Here is an 11,838-nt window from a genome sequence, read left to right on the forward strand (position 1 = left end):
CAGTTCTATTTTGTGCATTTAAAAATACTACATTTACCCTCTTTTCTTCTCTTTTTTTGGCATTCCAATTGCTGATCCCCTGCTTCTTCTCAAATGCTCCCGCCATGTACAAAAAAACCTCCCTTATAACAAAATAAAAATAAGCAAAATAAATCCATGTATTGGCCATGCTAAAAAATGCGTATCACAGTCTGCCTTCAAGTCCCTCATCTCTGCATCAGATGAGGAGATTGAGACCCAGAGAGATGAGTTGATTGATTTAAGGTCCCACCTGGAGTAAGCAGCAAAGTTGGGTTATGAGTTGACTTCCTCTGACTCTAGAGGACACTGCCTTTGAGTTTTTGAAATGAGAAATGCTCTGCTGAGGAAGAGTATTTATCTCAGCTTTAATTCTGGGTCTATGTTGCATTCTCACTCACTATGTAGTTTGGTAAATTTAACCCACTAAAAGGGACCCTGAAATCCAGACCTTATGTGAGTTAAGGTGGGTTTTTCTCCCTATAATTCTAAATTTTGCTTATAGGATGTACTCCAGACCTGGTAATCTCACACACAAAGGAAAATCTTGCAAGAATGAGTGGTTTCTCAAGGTTGAATTGGAATTCTCGCCGCTACCCTTCTGTAGTAAGGTCTGCTCTTTTCTGGGGACTGTGCTTTGCTATCTGTTTACTTTGAAACAATTAGAGCTTTTTGCTGTTGCAATCCAAAGCAGAGAATCCTCAGCAAAGTGCAATCCCTAAACCAAGCTCTTGCTTGGCAACTCTATGGTCATGGGGATGTATATGTATATGCATGTCTTTAGAGCAGTCTCCAGGCCAGAGGAGGAGAAATAGGCAGAACCTTCTGAAGACCCTCAGGTTTCTTTGAGACAGAATTGAAAGGAACTGAAGAATGCTACAAAGATAAGTTTCTGTCTTCCTCTCACTCCCTTTGGACAGGTAAGGGAACAAAGAGGAGACAGGATTTCCTGTCAAACCTCAATTATCCCTCCCTGAGTGATTAGCTTGTACATACTGCTGCTTCCCAGGCCTGAAACAGATGTGGGCACTTCTAATCATGGGATTCCCAGAGGTCGGAAAGGATGCCAACAAAGCCAAAGCAATTTCTTCAAAAACTAAATTCATTGTAATTTATGGATAGTTTCTCTGATGAAGGAAGATTATTTTTCCTATAGTCAAAATGTATGAATGACAAGGGCAGGCAACCTTGATCTCATGATGGCCCATTTTACTGATGGGCCTTGAGCCACAAGGAAAAAAAGCCCCAGGGGAAATGGAATTGTTAAAAGTCTATTAAATAAAACAAATGACAATGTAGACACAGTGCATTATGTATGTATACACATATGTATATAAGTATGCACATACATATACTCTTGTATAGCTACACATAGAAATGTATTATCATGCACATACATAGAATATCCCATACATATATAGGTTTGGATATACATTTACATATAACTTGTCAATGTGCATGAAATGCATACACATATGTGTACACGTACACATATACTACTTGTCTACTGTGTCAATATGTACACATGTGTGTATATACATATATAAACATAAATATAAGGGTATACCCAGATGCCTCTCTCTCTCTCTCTCTCTCTCTCCCCCCCTCCTTCTCTCTCTCAGAGACCCACCTGGGGCATTGAGACACTTAATGAATTTGCCCTTGGTCAAACAATCAGTTTATGTCTGAACGTGACACCTCCTGGCTCTGAGGCTAGTGCTCTTTCCGTCATACAACATTGCTGCCTCATGCTATGTCTTAGCTATAAATTATAAGCCAGTTAAAATAGGGGAAAGAAATAGGAAAGGATGAGAGAAGAAGCCTGATTTTGAATAACTGTAGGACCCCAGGCAAGTCACATAATCTCTCTGACCTGCAGTTTCCTCATCTGTAAAATGGGTATAATGATACCAGTAGAATCTCTCTCACAAGGCAGTTATAAAGGCTTAAATGTGATTATGTACATAAAGTGCTTTGTAAACCTTAAAGTGCTATAGAAATGTGAGATATAATTGTGAGAGAGAGAGTGAGAAAGAGAGGCAAAGAAAGGGAGATAGAAATGGACAGATAGAGAAGGGAAGGGGCAGAGAGAGATTGTGCACTCTTCTCTGGAAATAAAAAAATAATCTAAATCAAAAAATGAGTAAATATGACCCAAAATTGCCATTAAAGATTTCTAATTCCTAAAGTTTGGATGCATGATGATTCTTAACAACCATTCTTTTTCTGTTACAATGGAAAAATTCCTCGACTCCCTGCTTTAAAAAAGTGCCATTTGTCATTACAGAGAATGAGGTCTGTTTTCCTGAAGGAATGTTCCCGTCTTGAGGCTCTGAGGATATGACTTACAGAATTTCAGAGCTATGCTTCCTTTTTTAAAGTTATGGTCAGCTCTTGTATTTTATTTTATTTTATTTTTTGTGCTGGATGAAATGATGCTGGAAGGTAGAGTCAGTCTCTGTGTATTAGGTTCTCCATTCTTGATGTATGAGGTCAACATTTATTTTATCAGGTTTGTTTTTTTTTCAACTGCAGGGATCAAAAGCCATTTTGAAATTTTCTGGTTCAGTTTTTCAGAGGCTGATTATCTGGTTTGGAGAGCATCCAGACCTTTGGTTTCATTTCATTTTCCTCTAACCACTCTTGTTTTTATTCATCGAACCATTCCTTAACCCTCCATTAGAGATGAACAAGGAAAGGTACAGCTCAGGGAAGAGACTCATGATTACTTTGGAGCTGGTTGTTTTCCTTTGTGCTTGAAGAGAACATCAGGGTCAAGTTCCAGTGTGCCAGACCATGGCTGATCAGACCAATATGAGCTCAGAAGGCTTTACCACAGGTTGGACACAAATAATCATATGAACATTTGGAGTGGAGATGGCTCTAAATTTGTGCATCTCTCATTTCTTTTGAGCTACTGCAATTCTGCTTCTCTTTCAGAGTACAGCACTTTTTTTGATGTGGGCGTGCCATGCTGGGGAGTCCTGTGCCAGTGTCTCCCATGTCTCCCAGCTGATACTAAAGTTCTTCAGAGAGACTCTGAGAATAGTCTTATATCATTTCTGACTTTCATGTGTAAATCCTCCACAAAACAGTCTTTTAGGCAAACTTACATTTGGCATTTGAACAATGTGGCCAGATCATCAGAGTTGGGCTCTGTGCAGTAGAGTTTGAATGCTTGGCAGTTCAGCTCAAGAAAGGACCTTAGTGTCCTGTACCTCATCCTGCCAGGTGATCTTCAGAATCCTCCTAAGATAATTCAAATGGAAGTGGTTCAGTTTCCTGGAGGTTTTGGAGCTAGAAAGGTCCTTAGGGGTCATCAAGTTCAACCCTGTAGCTTTACAGCAAAGGAAACTGAGACCTAAAGAGGTAGATGACTTGCATAGGAGCACCCGGCTGCTTTAATTAACTTGCTCATTTTGCTATTATGACCAAGTTTGGTAAAAGCTTTGGTGAGCAAGAGCGTGAAACTCATCTCCTCTATATAATGATATGTCTGCCTACATAGGCGATAATATAAGCAACGAGTTGTAGGCATAAGTGTATATTTATACACATTTATGTGCAAACATAAATACATGTATATATGTACATCCATATAAATATGTATACACGTACACACATATATAGAATATATATACCCACACAGGTACACATATTATACATATGTATGATACATATGTATTATGTATATGCATACACATATATATACACATACGTATACACACATATACACATATATATTTATATATGGAGATAAAGAATGTATTTATTAATATTAGATTCAAACCTCGCCTCAAGGCTTATCATGTTGTTCAGTCATTTCAATTATGTCCCACTCTTTGTGACACCATTTGGGGTTTTCTTGACAAAAGATTATGGAATGGTTTGCGATTTCCTTCTTTAGCTCATTTTGCTGATGAGGAAACTGAGGCAAACAGGGTTAAGTGACTTGCCCAAGGTCATAAACCAATTATATATGTACATATTTTCTAAATGGCTATTTGAAGAAACAAAGAATTGAAGAAACAAAATATTATTTTATAAATAAAAGAATGCTTATTAAAAGGAGTTTTAGAAATATTAAGGGGGAAAACCTCCTACCTTTTCTGTCTAAATGATATATGTTTTCCTTCTCTAGAACATATATGAACTAAAATATGGTGTGTCAATACTAGCAAGAGGAAGACAGAAGCTTAAGGAAGTTAGTTCAAAAAAAGCACTGCAGGTGTCTACAGGAAGGCCTTGCATGGGGCGTGTGACTCGTTTTCTCTTTGGGCTTCATCAGTGTGGTGCAGGGGAGACAAGCTGCCTCTCCTGTACTTACCCCATATGATCTTCAGCCATGATTTAAATTCAGCCCTGATGAACATATCAGCAGCTTTGCCTGCGCCACCTTCATTGTCTATGGCAGGTCTATTCCCCAGCTGGTGCTGGCTTCTCTCTGCAGTGTGGGGGGATCATTAATCTTGTATGTTTTGTTTCTCTGGGCGTTTCTTTCCCCTTCGCTGAGATTCAAAAACAGATTGTGCCTGTCTCTGCTGACCTTTCAGAAATTTGTCATGTCTCTCTCTTTTGAACAGGTTGTGTAAAAAGCAATTACTTGTGGGGGGTGAGGGTCACCAGGAGGAATTCCTCAGCTTGCCCTGGGGCCTGGCTTTTGTAATTCTGCCTACAGCAAAAATAAGGCGAAGACTGAACCTGCAGAGACATCTATTATTTAGCACCTGCAAAATGCTGCGTGCCCCTGCCCATTAGCTCCTGCCTCTGGTCTTAGGGAACTTAGCAGGGCCATGGCCATAATGGGCTTTGGGGGGGGGGGTGGTGGCAGAGAGAGGTGGGTCATTGGCTGACCTGAGCCGGCCTGACTGAGCAGAAGGGACGCTGAGGGAGAACGTGCTTCTTGATCCCGTTCCAGCAGTGGCACCAGGCTGCTTCTTAAAGGCCCCAGCTGGCATCAGCTTCAAACACACAGACTTCTCGGCTCTGGTGAGCCGGTCGGTGTAATTATTTCGTTCATTTCTCTCCCTCTGAGAAGAATTTGATAAACCAAACGACAAAATGGAGACAGTGAAAAAAAGTTTATCCAGTGAACGTAGGTGCTATAGACAGTTAAGTGATAGAATTCAAGTTAATAAGTGAATTTTTCCTCAATAGCTATTGATGTCTGTGTTTTAACCTTTGATTTATTTCCCCCCACCAGGGGCTTGAGGGGACTTGGGTCTGTGATTTCGGTTATGTGTGTGTTTAGGTGGGGTGAACTTCCAGTGTGGAAACTCTCTCCATTGATACAGATGGGCAGCCCTCCTTGTAACTTACAGTCTTAGAAGGATCCCTGAGAGGTTAGATGACCTGTGTATGATCACACAGCAGGTATAAGCAAGAGATAAGACTTTGAACCCGGGTCTTTGAGTGCAAGGGCCAGCTCTCTGTCTACCAGCTATACCTGACTTAGCCAGATAATTACCTTAATGTTCCACTTTGCTTACACAGATACACTTAAAACAAAAAGCAAAAAAGAGGAGAAAAAAAGGCCTGTTGATTTCTCTCCAGCCTCTTTTCTTTTTAATTTATGAAATAACACAAATATTTCCATAATACAGTAGAATAAAAAAAATATTGCACATGAAACTGCAAATTTATTATGGACAACTTGCCATTCCTTTTAAATACATAATAAAATTATCATGTAGATATCTTTTATTTTCCTTTGCCCCTTCCAGAGATGGCTACCATTAGACACAAATATGCATGCATATGTTTGCGTATATATATATATATATATATATATATGTATGTATGTAAAATCATCGTATACATACTTCTATTGACGAGTTCTTTCTCTTTCACTGCCCTCATCATGTAATAGAGAGGAAAGCACAGCTACCCAACAGTAAATGAGTCTTTGCTGGCCTTAGGCAAGGTTGTGAGTCAGGCCAATTTAGTCTCTAAGTTCCTCTGCATTCCATTTTCTGTGCTGTCTCCCCAGTCCACCACTCCCCACCCCAAAATACACATATACAGTACCCTCATATTGGACATCCTCATCCAGTTCTTTGGTTTGTCCTATGCCCCTCACTTTTCTTCCCTATCAAAACTTGCCCTTTCCAGTGTCCCCTTTCTTTAGGTCCTTGACTAACGTTAGCCAGCATATATTAAATGCCTGCTATCTGTCTGGCAATGTGCTAAGCTCTAGACATGCAAAGAAAAGAAGGACAAAGAAATAGTCCCTGCTCTCAAAGAGCTTATAGTCTAGAGAGCATGCAAAAAACTAAGTAGCAACAAGATATATACAGGATAAATTGAAGAAAATTAAAAGAAGGAAGATATCAGCATTAAGGGAAATCAAGAAACTTTCTTGTACAAAGTGAGATTTTAGCTGGGACTTGAAGGCAGCTGAGGAAGTCAGGAAACAGGAATCATTCAACCAATCAATAAAGATTTATTAAGCACCAGTTAAGTACTGGGGCCTAATTAGGTACTGGGGCCTGAGGGATAGCCAGAGAAAATACTCCCAAGTTAGGAGATGCAGTTATACAAGGAGTCTGAAAACATTTGTATTTTAATTAAGTAACTGGTGATTCTTTCCACAAAGTAGCTCCAGTTTACTTTTCCAGACTTGTTTTCATTAGTTAGCACCTTTATGCACTCTATTTCCAAAGTAAACTAGGCCAGTCACTATTCCTTCATCTTCTCCTTCCTCTTGCCTCTGTACCTTTGGGTAGGCAGTAATTCATGCCTACAGTAGACTCTTTCCAGAATTCTTCCTTCCAATATCCTTCTCCTCTTTGAAAACTCATCTGCAATACCTCCTCTGTATGAATCCTTCCCTAACTTCTCCTGTTAGAAGATCCCACCTTTCTTAAATGTCTCAGGGTACACTGTTTCATTCTTTCTATACAGATCATTTTCTAAGCTGTATTCTAATTATTATTACAGATTATTATATTACATGTATGCCAATGAGGAGCCCAGTAAGACTTCTGGAATCTCTCTTTTGTCTTTCTAATAAGGTGTAAGATTCACTTGATAAGGCTAACTCCTTGTTACAGAGTTAACAAAGATGACGCCTATGTTCCAATATGGTGGATGATTATGAATGGTATTCTCTTTTGTACCATTGAGCTAACCCCTCCTCTATAATAAAGAACTTTCAACCCAGTTAATACCTCATTGCTTATGAAATTAATAACTGAGCTATACACTTGGTCTTTGCTTTTAACAATGGGGACCAACTTGAGAGATTAGACAAAAGTCAATGGGATATAGACTCCAGTTTTCTAGAGGAAGGCCTGAAGGTCTATGGTAACGTCAGACTTAGATGGAGTGCTGAGAAGTTTGCAAATCATGCAAATGTGCAAGTTTGCAGCAATGGAGTTGTAATATTGGGGCATTAGAGGAGCTCTTGGAATCAACCGTTCAAAAACTGAAACTGAGAAGTGGTTTCTGGAGTAGAGTTACAATGTGGAAGATCAAACAGAGTCCTTGGCCTTCACTGATATTGTGAGTTTTGTGGGCTGTGCAGGTCTGAGGAAAGGGATTGATTTTTTAGTGACCCAGAATGTTTTCCTCTAGTCAAGGGATCCTGGGAGATAGAAATTCACTGGAAAAGGAAGGAGTTGTCTTGATAGCTTATGAGTTCTAGTGTATATCCTTTTTTGTTGTTACTGTAGGGGATAAGGAACATGGTTCAGTTACACAAAGCCTGTTCCATAGCAGATATGTTGTTAGCCTAAATATTTGCATAGGATTGGGAGAACTCTTTTCCAAAAGTCTAAGTCATGGAGGCTTAGACACAAACTAGATTCTAATGTTCCCAGAGGAAACCATGAGTGGGGGCAAAAAGGGCCAGATTCTGTTCTTCTCAGGGGAAACCATGAGGAGAAGCATGAATCCAAAAGACAAAATTTAGTGAGAAGCAAGCCCTACAGACTTAAGTGGAGGCTTTGTAAGCTACGAGTTTTTGTCCATCCTCCTCTGAGCTCCCATAACGCTCATTGCCAGTACTCCTCATAGGACAAGAATTGAGTCCTGCCTTGTGATATGGTTACTTATGTACTTACCTTCTTAATTAGATTTTAAACTCCTGGGAATCAGGGCCTGAATCTCTTCCTTCTTTTGTATCCCTGACAAATCCTAGCATGGAGTTTCCCGACTTTGAAATGACTAATCACTTCTAGGGTTTCTTTGGTAGAACTGCCCCCAAGAAATTTTTCTCTTTTGTCAAAAGAACAAATTTGGTTAAAGAAAAGAAAAACTGACCCTTGTCTGATATTGTACAGTTGGACCCTTACAACTGTCCTGTGATAGACAAGGAAGGTGACATATATTTTACAGATCACAAAATCGAGGCTCAGAGAGGTTGAGAAACTTGCCTTGGGTGGCACGGTTTGTCCTTAACAGAGTCAGAGTTCTAATCTAGCTCTCTTTTCCACAAAAGACAGACCTAGAAGAGGGCCCTGAAGTGAGTTTTCTCATGGGAGGGTGTGTTGCAAATATCTCTGACAGTGAGACTCAGCTGGTGTGTTTTTTTTCCCCTAAATTCCTTGAGGGCAAAGTCTATTTGATATATTTCTTTTATGTTCTTTCCTTGTCCTTCCTCCCACACCCCTCATCCTTCCTTCCAGGGCTTTGAGTACAGTATGTTCTCAATTAAAATGGTCTTTTGTGTAAAGTGCTAATACTGGGTACAGGAAAGGTACTGGGTAAATTCAGTATGTCTTTTTTCTTCCAGTCTTTTATTTGCACTTGTGCCTTGAGTCTATTTAACTAGTAGAGGAATTTATTAATGAAATAATAAGCAAATATAATGGCCCAAACCAAAATAATAAAGACCATTATCAATCAAATAGCGGAGCAAGTGTCAGTTTGTTATAAAATCAGTAGGGAAAGGGCAGCCTGGATGCCTTTGCCTTTCACTTTTCTTTGTTCTAGAATCCCTTATTCAGAATAGTTTAAGCTCCTGAGGCCCTCTTAGTGAATAGATCTTAGTCCCCAGGAACAGAGTTGAGCTAAATTACTCTCTGTACTCAGTATTTCAAAGTCTATCCCAGGCCTTCTGCAACAGAATCTCATCCTTTCTGCATAGAAGAGATATATTAGGCACTAGAGGAAGGAAGAGACAGAAAGAAAAGTTTTTAAAAATTTTCTTTATTTTATTCTGAACTTAAGAAATAAAACAAGCATTTCCATAACACAGAATAGAAAAAAGATGGTTGTACATGAAACTACAAATTTATTATGTACAACTTGCTATTTCTTTTAAATATATAACAAAGTTATTACATAACTTTTTTTTCTTCCCTCCCTTTCCTATCTTCAGCCCCTCCCCACAATAAGGCACAAATACATACATACATCCATAGATCTATAATTATATGTAAAACCATTCTACACATACTTCTAATCGCCAGTTCTTTCTATCTATGTAGATAGTATCTTCCTTCATATATCTTTTGTAGTTAATTTGGGTATTTATAATAGTCAAAGTTATTCTTAAAACAATATTGTTTTAATTTTTATATTTTGAATATAAAACTAGACCCCATGAAAGGCAAGGATCTCTCTGATAATCTCTCCCTCTGTTCTTGCCCTTAACTGGTATGGGTGCTCCCACTATTAAGCATAGGAATTAGTCAGGGTATACAGACTACTGCCAAGATCCATTACAACCCATGTCTCACATTCATGCCAACTGCCCTCTGGGCAGCAAGAATTCAACAAATCATCCCATTTTCTTACAAAGTTAAAAAGAATTTCAATGATGCTCAGCTACATTCACTTACTTCTACTGTTATTTTTTAAAAATTTATTTTTATTATTTTTTCTGATTAATGAACATCTATTTCATCCTCCTCTCCCCACAACTGAACAATGTTTTTGAAATAAGAAAAAGAAAAGTCTTATAACAAATATGCAAGGATAATCAGCCAAAATTCCCATACTTGTTATGTTGAAAAATGTACTTCTCATTTTTCATGTTAAGTCCATCGTCTCTCTGGGTGGGTACTGTGCTTCCACTTTGGTCTTTCTGTGTCATTACTATTCAGGTTTTTTTCAGTTGTGCCTGACTCTTTGTGACCCCATTTGGGTTTTTTTTTGGCAGAGACACTGGAGTGGTTTGTCATTTCCTTCTCCAGCCCATTTTACAGATCAGGAAACTAAGTCAAAGATATTTAAGTGACTTGCCCAGGGTCACACATCTAGGAAGTGTATGTTTGAGGCCAGATTTGAACTCAGGTAGTCCTGACTCCAGGACACTTGCCCTCTCCACTGTGCCATTGAACAGAGGTTTAAAGTCTTTCAAAGATGTTTTCCTTATAATCTAGTCATAATAAAAATTGGTCTCCTGGTTCTGTTCACTAGTTCATTCAGGTTCTCCTATTTTCTCTGAGACTGCCATTTCATCATTTCTCATGGTATAGTAATATTCCATTTTATTCCTATATCATAATTTGTTTAGCAGTTCCCTGATATCTGGGCACCTCTTTTGTTTCCAATTTTTTTGCTATGATGAAGAGTTGCTATAAATAATTTTTATATAAGCTTACTTACACACACGCTCACACACACACACACACACACTCACACACTCACACACGATAGGTTTTGTTTCCCTGTCTCCCAGAGGTAACATGAATGGCCCAGGAGGCAAATAGTTGCTGAGGTGATATTAATTACATGGGGGTAATGAACTGTGGAAACTCCTAATGGATCATTCAGTTACTTTTGAAGGAAAAAAAATCTTATTTATTTATTTTTGTTTTTGCTACATGAATTCATTGATTTCTGTAGTAAATGTCTTTGGAGTTTACTTTAACTTTTCAGACAGGCTTATAGTGAAGAACCAGATTTTGTGCAGCAAACTGGACAATCAAACCTCAGATTTGGAATCAGAGGCCTTGAGTTTGAATTCTGGCCCTGCTACTTCTTAGCTGTGTCATGTTGGGCAAAGCGCCTTCCTTTTCCTGGGCAGGCCTCATTTTTTTCACGGGTAAAGCACAGTTTGACTTATATGATTTCTTGAGTCCCTTCTTGCTCTAAATCCTAGAGTAAAATTGGTCTTTCATCAGTCTACAGCCAGACGGGACCCCAGAGATCAGGACAACACCTTTGTCTTACATAATGAGGACACGGAGACCCAAGGAAACAAATGATTTGCCCAAGGTCATCCATGTAACTGTCAGAGAAAGGAATTCAACCCAGGTGTTCTGACCTCAAGGGCAATGCTCTTTCCCCTCTACCCTGCTTTGTCGACAAACAAAGTATAGGAAGGAAATGACTTATTTTAAAAGTGATACACATACACTGGAGAATAGATTCTGCTCAGGTGAGACACCATTCACTCCTTATTTCCTGCAAAGGATGATGCTGAGACAGTTGGGGAGGAAGGAGATAAACTAGACTTATTCCAAACAGATGTTTTTGAAATGATCCATGGAGGTAAAGTTCCCACAGCCACTATAAGAGACCCTTTGTGGGTAAGGATGAGGATGTATACCTGGATGTAGAGCAGAAGCTTTCTCAAGAAGAATGACACTGGTCTGGAGATGTGGTTCTAAGTTGGAAATGCATTTAGGAAGGATGCAAGCTCCAAAGTCGTTTGCCTAGGTGAGTACTTTCCTTCCCTTTGGGAGAGGATGCACATATTCTAGAGTAGAGCTGAAAAGCCATAGAAAGGAGCTGAACTCCTGGGGACAGAGATAGAAATCTCAGGAAGAAGAGCTGTCTTCAGTTCTGGGCGCCTTAGAGCACCACCAGGGAGGTATCAGACCAGCACTGCTTTTTTTCAGTAATTATACTCTTTTCTGCATACAACTC

The 11,838-nt window shown here is 39.2% G+C and overlaps 1 long non-coding RNA gene across 1 annotated transcript in view; it reads right to left on the reverse strand.

The window, feature by feature from the left end:
• Positions 1-5,017, reverse strand: part of LOC140500861 (uncharacterized) — a 45,985-nt gene extending 40,968 nt beyond the window's left edge. Inside the window, exon 1 of the long non-coding RNA XR_011965916.1 lies at positions 1-5,017. This exon is cut by the window's left edge and continues 26,588 nt beyond it. This is a non-coding gene — a long non-coding RNA (uncharacterized lncRNA).
• Between the last annotated feature and the right edge of the window lie 6,821 nt (positions 5,018-11,838).

The sequence above is a fragment of the Notamacropus eugenii genome, chromosome 4, assembly GCF_028372415.1.
Source record: "Notamacropus eugenii isolate mMacEug1 chromosome 4, mMacEug1.pri_v2, whole genome shotgun sequence".
NCBI lineage: Eukaryota > Metazoa > Chordata > Mammalia > Diprotodontia > Macropodidae > Notamacropus > Notamacropus eugenii.